Here is an 11,833-nt window from a genome sequence, read left to right as displayed (position 1 = left end):
GTGTGCGCATGTGTGAACGCATGCGTGTGTGTGTGTCCAATGTCTCCAATATTTGCCTGAAAATGTCACTCTGGGGGACTTTGGGTGGGTTTGAGGGCCCGCCATCTTGTTTCTTACTCCTCTCGAGCTTAGGTAACAGTGTGACGTCATAGAGCGGGTCTACCTGAGCGTGTGCATATATCGTTTCTGCTGCCACTTTTGACACTTGGCTTGGGTGTACAGTGTCCAACAGTTGCTGGAAAATGTCACTCCGAGTGACCCTGGGGTGGATTTGACGGCCCGCTATCTTGTTTTTTACTCCTCCCGAGCTTAGGTGACAGTGTGATGTCATAGAGCTGATCTACCTGAGCCTGTGTATATATAGTTTCTGCTGCCACTTTCAACTCAGGCTTGTACAGTGTCCAATATTTGCCAGGAAATGTCACTCCGAGTGACCTTTGGGTGGGTTTGATGGCCTGCCATCTTTTTTTTTTTTACTCCTCCCGAGGTTAGGTGACAGTGTGATGTCATAGAGGAGGTATTCCTGAGTGTGTATATTTTTGGCAGCTGCCACCTTGAACACAGTGTCAAATTTGTAAAGGCTGTACTCCAGTGAACAGCATTTATCCATTTAGATACTGAGAAGAATGTTCTCAATGTCATTAAATCAGTTATTGTTATACAGAAACATAATTTTTGTTGTATAACTTCGTTTAAATGCGTAATTTATAGTTTGAATGTGCAAATTTCATCATTTTTCAATGGCTTCTGTGTGTTCTAGACTTGTGCAGAACGATTATTTTACTTTGAAAAAAAAACGGCCACCGGAAATGCTTCTCATAAATTCCTGCTCACTTTATGCTCCCTTGGTTGATGGTTGATGCTCCGTTCAGCAGTAGCATATTATTTCCCGTTTTAATTAACGATGTACAGGCCATATTGAAAGTAGGCAGTAGGCCTATTGTAGTATCACAGATGTCTTTTACTAAATTAATTAATTTAATGTAGGAAATGCTGTTTAGGAGAATCTGTAAACCAGAGCCATATAGATAGAAGAGTTCCTGACATCTCCATTCACTCCAATGGACCAGTTATTTACTCTCAAGAGTTCCAGGAAGTAAGGTCCTGGATTAAGCAGCACTGTCGAGTTGCAGCAAAATAGACAGTTTGTGTTGTACTCTGAAAGGGTTTTCCCCCCCTTGAATCAAATTGTAGACATTATCAGCTTTATTTTAGCATGCAAAAGTAGCGCGAGACCCATTCCTGGCTGTTCGTTGGCTAATGAGTCTCGCATTTTGGTCCTCCGCTGACGCCACTCTCTCTCTAGAGGGCACTACTGTAAACTAGTGGAGTTGGAGACGGCCAGCAGCAACGCAGAGAGGGCCAAAGCTTTGATGAAGGCTGCTGAGAGTGTCCATGGCCTCATACAGAGATGTGTGTGTTTTCTTGTGACCAGCAGGTGTCAGCAACGTTCTGCTCAGCTGAATCAGTACCATCATAGCTGCTGAAAGCTGATTTTAGGACATGAGATGGCAGTATAATCAATACATTGCTTTTGATGAAGATCCAGTGTATAATCAAGTCTTTGGTTAGAGTCCAAGTCAAGTTTCAAGTGATGGTGTTACAGTAGGCTACTGGTGGAAGTGCACGGTCACAATCTGGCCCTCTGGTAGGAGGATTTTTTTGTGTGGCTCTCTATCATCAAAGTTGCCCATCCCATGTCTACCATTACGGCTCCCTCGCCATCTCTGTAGATGTTATCCATGAGTAAATATAATTTGTATTGTCACATTATGTCTGCAATATGAATATTGTAGTTTTAATCATAATAACCGCTCAAGCTGTCTCATCTCTTGAAATTATTATGCAGACGAGGGTATAGAGAGTGTGGAGATTGTAGGCCCTACAGATGACCAGTGTGGTGGCGATGACTACCTCCTTGGAGCAGAATGCTGTGGACCTCACCATTACCTGTCAAGGAAGGTGAGTATGTTTGACTCCTCTCCTTCAGCCATTATTTCTGTCTGATAGAAGTCTGGAGGGATGACCTGGAGGAGTGTATGTTCCCAGGGTTTAATATTGCTGGGCACATTGAGCCGTGGGAACATTGAACCCTGAGAGAGCAGATATTTAGGCCTGGGAAACATTGCACCCTGGGAACATTGAACCCTGTGTCATGTTCCCATATCTGCCATATAAACCCTAGGAACATTGACCTGTCCAATTTTCCTGCTGATTTACAACAATAATTTGTACCTTTTACTTCCGATTATTAAATCATTCATTCCTTCATACTACTGAATATACTATTATAGATACTATACTATTACTATTAGATACTATTCATCCTTGTACATTACTGATAGTTCATGAAGTACTATATGGGAATTAATAATTTTTTTTCATGCTCAAATGCATGCATGAATTCACACTCATTTATGTAGCCTTACCATAAAGTGTTACAATACCCTGAGATCCTGTCACAAAGGTAGTGAGGACTTAGCCCTCCCATTAGAGCGAAGATATGATTGGTCATTTTGACTGTCATTCCAAATACCATCTCATCGGATTGACACACCGGCCCTCTGCCGAAACTACAGCGGGCAAGCCTATCATAGCCTATCATATCATTTTGTGAAGTGCAAAATTCTGATTGTAACCTTTCACCGTCCAACAAAAACTGAGTAGGCAGTTTTAATGGGTATATTTCCCCAGAAACATGTTTACATGTTAATTGTCAAATTATGAATGAATAAAATAAAGTGACAATCACTTTTTAAATATTATTATTTAGAATATCTACAGCCCTCAGGTCCCTGATGGTTCCCCTCTGGTATTTTGCATTATATGCTACTTATACAGGGATGCAAACTCACCAGAGTGAAAAACGTGAGATACCAAGGCAGACACAAAACCACTATCACTATCAAAACCATTCAATTAAGTGCCCTATTTTGGGATCAAAAAGGTGACTGTCACCTAAAGGTGACTAGTTTGCATCCCTGCTTATAGTTTATTGCATTCAGGTAAAAGATCATAATCACACAGGTAGCCTAACCAAACTTGTGCTACTGCTACACCTGCAGTAGTCCCATTGCAGGTAACTGCCACCTGGTGGTACAAAAAGTTTATTACACCCAAAATGATTGCCTCACTTTGACCCAGCAAACTCTACAACCAAAGCACAACAAAGTGTAATTGTTAAACTTGATTATCAATTAAACGTTAGATGAAGAGATTATTCAAAAATGCTGCCACAGATCATTCATGTCATAGGTAATGCTTGTTGTGACTTAGTTACTTTAGTTAATGCCAGGCTAGAAGTAATACACTGAGATAAGGGTTGTTTAAATTTGTTGTGCCTTTAATATGAACTCGCCTTTATTGATGTCGCTGTTCTTGTTTAATTCATGTCAGTAATCTTTAGGGACAATATATCTGAATTCAATATATGTCGATACAAAATATGATGCTCTGTATGGTAGGCCAAAAAAATAATGGTCATATTAGCTCAATGTTATTCTGCTGTAGTAATCATAAATCAGACATGTAACCACCACAGTTTCACAAGCTCTCCATTTACTTTGTAATGACATTTTTACATAGTTGTTTACATTCTAGCAATGCAATGTATGACTGAGAAACAAACATAATTATGCATAGTCAGACTGTGCTATCACTGCACTTTGATTCATTACAGTACACATTTTGGTGGACAGAGAAGCTTGTTTCCCCTGCAGACAGTGGAGGAGCTCTTCAGCAGCTTAGATGCAGCTGTGTTTCTTCAGATGAGATGTGAATGCGTTTGTGTTTTTACGTGACCTAACTGACTGAAACTGCTCCCACATATTGGTCACAGTGGTAGGGCTTCTCTCCAGTGTGAATGCGTTGATGGCGTTTTAGGTTACCTAACTGATTGAAACTGCTCCCACACTGGTCACAGTGGTAGGGCGTCTCTCCAGTGTGAATGCGTTGATGTGTTTTTAGGTGACCTAACTGACTGAAACTGCTCCCACATATTGGCCACAGTGGTAGGGCTTCTCTCCAGTGTGAATACGTTTGTGTTTTGTTAGGTCACTTGAGTTGCTGAAGCTGCTCCCACATTGGTCACAGAGGTAGGGCTTCTCTCCAGTGTGAATGCGTTTGTGTTTTGTTAGGTCACTTGAGTTGCTGAAGCTGCTCCCACATTGGTCACAGAGGTAGGGCTTCTCTCCAGTGTGAATGCGTTGATGGCGTTTTAGGTTACCTAACTGATTGAAACTGCTCCCACATTGGTCACAGTGGTAGGGCGTCTCTCCAGTGTGAATGCGTTGATGTGTTTTTAGGTGACCTAACCGACTGAAACTGCTCCCACATTGGTCACAGTGGTAGGGCTTCTCTCCAGTGTGAATGCGTTTGTGTGTTGTTAGGTCACTTGAGTCCCTGAAGCTGCTACCACATTGGTCACAGTGGTAGGGCTTCTCTCCTGTGTGAATGCGTTTGTGTGTTGTTAGGGCCCTTGAGATGCTGAAACTGCTCCCACATTGGTCACAGTGGTAGGGCTTCTCTCCAGTGTGAATCCGTTGATGTGTTGTTAGGTCACTTGAGTCCCTGAAGCTGCTCCCACATTGGTCACAGTGGTAGGGCTTCTCTCCAGTGTGAATGCGTTTGTGTTTTGTTAGGGCACGTATGACGCTGAAACTGCTTCCACATTGGTCACAGTGGTAGGGCTTCTCTCCAGTGTGAATGCGCGTGTGTGTTTTTAGTGTACCTAACCGACTGAAACTGCTCCCACATTGGTCACAGTGGTAGGGCTTCTCTCCAGTGTGAATGCGTTTGTGTGTTTTTAGGTGACCTAACTGACTGAAACTGTTTCCACATTGGTCACAGTGGTAGGGCTTCTCTCCAGTGTGAATGCGTGTCTGTGTTTTTAGGGCACCTAGCTGACTGAAACTGCTCCAACATTGGTCACAGTGGTAGGGCTTCTCTCCAGTGTGAATGTGTTTGGGTCTCTTGGTGTCTCTCTGTTTCCATAAAGGAGGACATAAAGAAAGAATTAGGAAAGAGGAACAGTGTATGTGTGTGTTGCAACGTCAGTGATACAGCAGTGAAATTTTTCTCACCTCTTCTGAAGAATTCATTTTGACAATGTTCTTCCCCTCCTAGTCCTACACCAGATGTCTGTCCAAACAGCTCTGTAGGTACAGCAGGGTTAAATTAAATCAGTCAATCTCAATTGGGGTCTCAAACTCTTTGGGAAATTGTTCAAAATTGAATGGTATGTTGCTTACAATTTATTTAGGTAATCATACTTAGGTTCTGCTATACAATACAAATATTAGCAATCTAAAGGTTGAAGATCTGTGAGTTCTTAAATAGCAATACAATACAATATGTTCCAATTGGAGTTATGTTAAGGTGTGTGTGTGTGTGTGTGTGTGTGTGTGTGTGTGTGTGTGTGTGTGTGTGTGTGTGTGTGTGTGTGTGTGTGTGTGTGTGTGTGTGTGTGTGTGTGTGTGTGTGTGTGTGTGTGCGTGCGTGCGTGAGAGAACAAAGGGTCATAAACCAAGGCTCTGATGGCCTTGGTTTTCTCGAGTTATTAAACTGAGTCACTAAGTTGGACACAAATTAATTTGGGATCGCATCCAATAGATCAAGAGAGAGAGAGAGTAGCCTAATCACTAGGCTACTCAATAAACAAAGGAGATCATCACAATCATCTTAAATGATTATAGAAGATAATTCCATATGATCAGTATGCACTATAGGCTAATCTAATTCTACCAGATGATTCAGCCTTACTTGGAGTCTTTGCGTTTCCAAAGTTGTCCTTGCTTGTGCGCGGTAGTTGTAGACTGGATCGGAGCACAGAGAAATCTTGATCACAGACCTAGTCCTCCTGGTCTATTGTCCTGGAATGTATGTAGAAAACGTCTCTTTGGTGATCACAGGTGGGCGGGCGGCGGAGGCAGAACGACTGTAAACAGCTGTTTATATAGCGCAGGTGACGTCACACCTTTGGTCTCACTCTCACCGACGCCCTGGCCATTGTAGTAGAGATGGTTCAGGTGGGGGTTGTGACTGTGAGCATTTTGAATGAGGTGAAGGCGGGACTTTGTTACCCTTTGTCCTTTTAAGTTACTACAATGCATTGCTGTGACCAAGCAGCCTGTATAACTGCAACATATAGCTGCTTCTATCACCAGAATATTTTTACTCTATCCTTTTCACGTATATACCGTGCACCTTTTGTATTGTAAATCTCAATGTATCACTCAGGACCTTCTAATACATGTGTATATATATTGTTGTAGAATAGAGCGATACTCTTGAGTGACCTTTCGTCCACCTACATCGCATGGATTCACCTCTCACCTGAGCTCACTCACTCCTAATCAATTGCGAGTCTAGAAATCCCTCCCACTTCCTTTGTTCTGGCTGGCAGCAACACATCATGTACCACATGTGAGGGCCCTCTGTTCCTGTGATTCAGAATAGGATGCTTATGGTTGTGTGTGTGTGTGATAAAGTGAATTTACTACTTAGGCTCGCCCGCTGCTCGGGCCTGCTGCATGCAGCTCGGCCTCTGTGCGGCCTCGCCCGCAGCTCGGCTGCTGTGTGGCCTCGCCAGTTCTAATGGCACGCGCAGCGCACAATCGCCTGCTCTATTGGCATGCGCAGAGCACAATTGCGCAACTGCGCATCACTGATGACATCACTGTCATTGATGATGATGTCACAATGCCTATGACATCAGTGCCTAGGACATCATCAGTGATGTCACAAGATGATTTTGGTCAATAATGATGTGACTGATGGCATCACTGATGATATAGACATTGTGACATCATCAGTGGGACAAAAATTGAAATGGACAGAACCCACTTACTAAATGTTATATATTGATTGATAGTTTTCAAATAAAAATAGGATACAGTACACGTGTATCCTGGGTCGTCTGTCCACATCCTCAGCAGGCATGTAGGGCAGTTGATTTGGTTACCAGGCAGACTATTTTTTACCTCTACCTGATATTCACATCACACACTTTTCTCCATCCCATTAAAAGGATTTATGTTGCTAAGATGTTCCAGGCTTGCTGCGTTCATGCAGTGAACTGATGAAGTGGTCACATGACTTACTGCAGTGCAGAGGAGAGGCTGATGTCACTGCAGCAAATCTTTATTGGGAGAAGCCGAGGCCTCCACCAGGCAGAGATGTGGAGAGGCTGGGAGTGAAACATGGTTAGTGTTCATAAATCAAGTTCCTATGTGCAGACTACTGTGTGTGTGTGTGTGTGTGTGTGTGTGTGTGTGTGTGTGTGTGTGTGTGTGTGTGTGTGTGTGTGTGTGTGTGTGTGTGTGTGTGTGTGTGTGTGCGTGTGCGTGCGCGCGTGTGTGTGGTCTTTTTTGTGGTTCATCTGAGACTGTTCAGCACAATGTCACCATGTTGTACAGTGGTTCCCAACCTTTTTTGTGTTCTGTACCCCTTGAGCTGTTTTGCCATGCCAATTTGCCCTTTTTCCACATCTGCCATTTTGTGTCTAAAAATGCAGGATGTACCACAGGTGCAACCATAACATTAACGAGGGCCCCGGCACTGGAACACCTAAATGGATTGGAAGTTGGAAACCCTCATTAATGTTTTGCTTGCACCTGTGTTACTACTTCCTGCCTTTTACGCACAAAATGGCAGCTGTGAAAAAGGCCAATAGTACCCCCTCACTCATGCATGTTCTTTGCGCCGCAGAGAAAACACTGTGGTGCTGCGGTGAAAACGTACAAGTAAATCCACGCAAAGTATATTTGTCACTGAATTGCCGGTGTTTGAGGTTGGCCTCTTTTTTCCTTTTGTCACCAGGCTCCCGTAAACCTGGATCCCCTAAACCTGAATCCCCTAAACCTGCATCCACAGTGACAGCAACTGGACGTTTGAGCCATCCATGTTTGCTAAATGGATGGCGTGCAGTTTTGACATGCGTGAATGTGACCTCTTCACAGAGTAGTGTAACAGGTGACACCTGCTGGAGGGCCACAAGTACCATTTTAGCAATGGACTTATGAAATGGACTTTTTTTTTATATATATAATTTTGGGAATAAATTGTAATCCTCAATGTTTCCACGTACCCCCTAGGGGCACGTGTTGCCATCTCTTTTCCAAGCAAAGTCACTATTGTCGAAAAAAGAATTTAAACCATCTTGGTCAGTGTAAGCGATTCAAAATTCTAAATGTTATCCGTTTCCTTTGTTATTCTCATCTATAGACTATAGTGGTTATTTGCATAAAACACACAATTTGATTAGGAAATGATTGTATCTTTATTTAAATGCGCTTTGATTAAAAAAAAACTCAATTTGTAACTTGGGTTACTTGACAAAGTAACTGGTATAATATTACTGAAATCATATTGGTAATAAGTTAGATTACTGAGTTACTGCTAAAAGTAATATATTGCATGTAATATGTTACTTTTGTAATGAGTTACCCAACACTGGTTAGTAAACACAATCCAAATGTTTTATTTTTTATTTTTTTGCGGTTAGTGCTAACATAACAATATTAGTGTGAATGATTGTACTTTTGCATGTTAACTCAGCAGTGGCATTGCTCCGTGATGTCGACCACCACCGCCTTCCGCCAGCTGAACAGGAAGTAGCCCGCGCCGGCCCCTGTCGCCACGGCGATGCAGAGGAAGCCGTTATTCACCTTATTCTTTGCCCACACATGGACGCTTCCGCATTACGTCATTTTGTAATAGTATTTCCGTTTTAGACTTGCCAAAAACCCCGCAGGCAAAATGGCCGCGCACACTCCGCTTTAAAGTGGCAAAATTACTCCCCCATAAACTAACATATCTTGGCCAATACGTATGTAACATACAAAATAAAACAACCCGTAATATCTTAATTTTATGTAGAATGCAGAGGACATGTAACTGTTTAGTTAAACTTGCATTCCAGGAATATTGTGCTCTTAAGATGACGTTAGTGGAGTGGACGTTAGGTTGCGCACCTATGTTAGGTTGCGTAACCTATGTGCGATTCGAAATAACGCATCCGAGATAGAAACGTTATGAATATAGCCACGTTATAAACAACAAACTAACGCTGGTGATCCGTATGGAATCAGTGTTACTCGAAATGGTTAACGGTTATATCAATTTGGTCATTCAGTGGCATTTTACTGCCATATAACATAACTAACTAGTGGCTAATATTATTAGCCACTAGTGGCCTTCGCAACTAGCACTGAACCGGAAGAACAAATACGTTTGCGTTGAACGCGGAAGAGAGAAAAAGTGGGCGTGGTGAATAAGGTGAATAGGTCATGCAGACGAGCATCAGGGAGTAGCTGACCACCACCTGGAGCACGTGCAGTAGGGTCTGCAGGAAATGGGTGGGGCTTAGCATCCTCTGTGCGACAGTCTTGTGCGTCTCTATTGGCATGGTGCCACGTGCCCTGGGCAGAGGCATGGACTTGCAGCATACGTTGAGCTGACTGCGGTGCAGCAGCGCCTCGCGGCCCATCTTCAGACCCTCATACAACATAGCCAATAGGAAGAGGCCCACACACGCCCCCACCATCTCCCAAGGTGAGTTGATGATCAGGCCGGTGAACAGCAGCTCCACGTTGCTGTAGCCCAAGTAGAAGGTCATCGCCATGCCACCACATTTCCCATCATGTGCTGCTCCGTGGGAGTGACCATGGTCAGTGGCGCTGGGCACGGCCATCATGTGGTTGTAGTGCGCGTGGTCAGCTGCCATGGTGCTGCTGTGCTCCATGTGGCCGTGGTCCATGGCTCGAGAGGAGGGAGGAAAATGCAGACAAACAAGAGATAACAGAAATAATTCTGTGGTGTTTCTAACTTCTTGTCTCTCTCGGCCCCTCTCTCTCTGACATCACTGATGACATCACTCTCTGATGACATCATCACCGATGACATAACAATTGCTCGAGTGACTAGGCTGTTTTGTTTTGTTTTTTGCCGGCCTACATCTGGCTCTGTCTGAAGGTCAGAAGGAAGCCTTCTGACAACCCTGAGGAAAACCCTCAAAATACTCGAGTGACATCACTGATGACATCACTCACTAATGACATCACTGATCACATCACAATTGCTTCAGTGACATCACTCGGAAGGCTGACTGACAGACAACCCTGAGAATTATGTCATCAGTGGCTGGCAGCCAGCTGCCTGTTGCTAGGCAGCCAGATGATGCATAGCGTCACAGTGTCTATGAGATCATCAGTGATGTCATCAGTGACATCATTATTAGCAAAATCATCTTATGACATCACTGATGATATCATAGGCACTGATGATGTCATAGGCATTGTGACATCATCAGTGACAAGGATGTCATCAGTGATGCGAAGATTAGCATCCGAGCTGCGTGCGGCAAGCCTGCGCCTCCTCTGGTCAGTCAGGGCACCCATTTGGGGCGGAAGGGACGTGCTATGTCCTGCCGGTGAAGCTCCCCGCTGTCAGGTGAAAAGAAGCGGCTGGTAACTGTGCATGTGTCGGAGGAAGCATGGTGCTAGTCTACGGCTTTCTCCAGTTCGGCAGAGGGTGGAGCAGCAACCGGGGCAGCAGGGGGGAAATGGCCAAGTGCAATTAGGGAGAAAAAAATGTGGGGTTGGAGGGGGGGGGGGGGGGGGGGGTGAGTAAAAAAAATAAATAGAAAGCAATCTGCAATCATAGTTAATTACATTTTTCTTTTTGTTTTAAAGGATAAGTTCACCCAAAAATGTAAATTCAGTCATTATCTACAACCCATGCTGATGGAAGGACGGGTGACGTTTTTTAGCCCACAAAACAGCCCTGGAGTTTCACAGCAAAACATTCCCCTAAACAATTGAAGTGGATGGTGAGCAACTTTCCAACTGACTGGTGGGATGAAGATGGCGAAGAACTCTTTTTGCAGCAGGTTCAGCCCTTTTTGGTGAGTCCAGCTTTTCCCGGTCACTGCTGTTAAATCTGCTGTAGGAGAAAGGGTCCATTTTCTTAGCCTGGGTAAACCCAGCCCCCAGTGACCTGCTCTCAGACCTGTTCTCAGTCACTAGTGACTGGGAACTGAGAGAGCAGGTCACGTGGGGGCTGGGTTTACCTAGGCTACCATTTTCTACCAGTAATCATGTGACCAGACCTCTTCTACCAGTAATCATGTGACCAGACCTCTTCTACCAGTAATCATGTGACCAGACCTCTTGTACCAGTAATCATGTGACCAGAGCTTTTCTGGGCAAAAGGGGTGAATGTGCAGTTTTAAGACACCCCTTGAGATATTAAATGGCACTTACTGTCAGTGTGTAGATTTGCAGCGTGTCACATGTGCTATGAGTTAGGAATGTGTAAGTAAATGCCGGATCTGGAGAGGAAATTCTAGCCCGTGGTTCTGCTGCAGAAGCAAGATTGGATTTACGGCCCCTTAGGGAATTCTGAAGCAAAAGGATCAATGTCTAATGGTCACGTCAAGCTGATGGTTAGTGTTACGCAGTCCAGTCTGCTGCAACATCATTCATGTATTCATGTGTAGTAAAAGAGGGGCAAAAAACCAGCACTCAAAATAATTCCTTTTGGTTGTTTTATTTACCTTCAAGCAAGTGACAATGTACGTTTCGGCGTGGAGCCTTCCTCAGCATTGTGCTGACAGAAGACGGACATGACGTATAAATAGTGTCAAACCGGAAATACAATCAATTACATTATCAAGTACTAGGAAATATCTCACAACATAAAATAACAATGAATATAATATCAAAAACATCAGAGAATATCAAAAAAGAGAGATAAAGGTACAATTTTAAACAGTATACTTGTATATAAGTCTGTATATATTACACAGCAGGAATGCAATAATGTTTTGCAGACG

At 43.6% G+C, this 11,833-nt stretch overlaps 1 pseudogene across 1 annotated transcript; it reads right to left on the bottom strand.

Annotated features, from left to right (window-relative positions):
• Positions 1–8,552: 8,552 nt before the first annotated feature.
• Positions 8,553–9,757, bottom strand: LOC310799365 (high affinity copper uptake protein 1 pseudogene; annotated as a pseudogene). The gene is made up of 2 exons: positions 9,296–9,757; positions 8,553–8,672 (listed from the first exon to the last, which is right to left on the bottom strand). The product of its transcript is annotated as a high affinity copper uptake protein 1 pseudogene (transcript).
• Positions 9,758–11,833: the final 2,076 nt, after the last annotated feature.

This window comes from Poromitra crassiceps (assembly GCF_964638095.1).
Source record: "Poromitra crassiceps genome assembly, chromosome: 27".
NCBI classification, from domain to species: domain Eukaryota; kingdom Metazoa; phylum Chordata; class Actinopteri; order Beryciformes; family Melamphaidae; genus Poromitra; species Poromitra crassiceps.
This window is presented reverse-complemented; position numbering and strand designations above follow the sequence as displayed.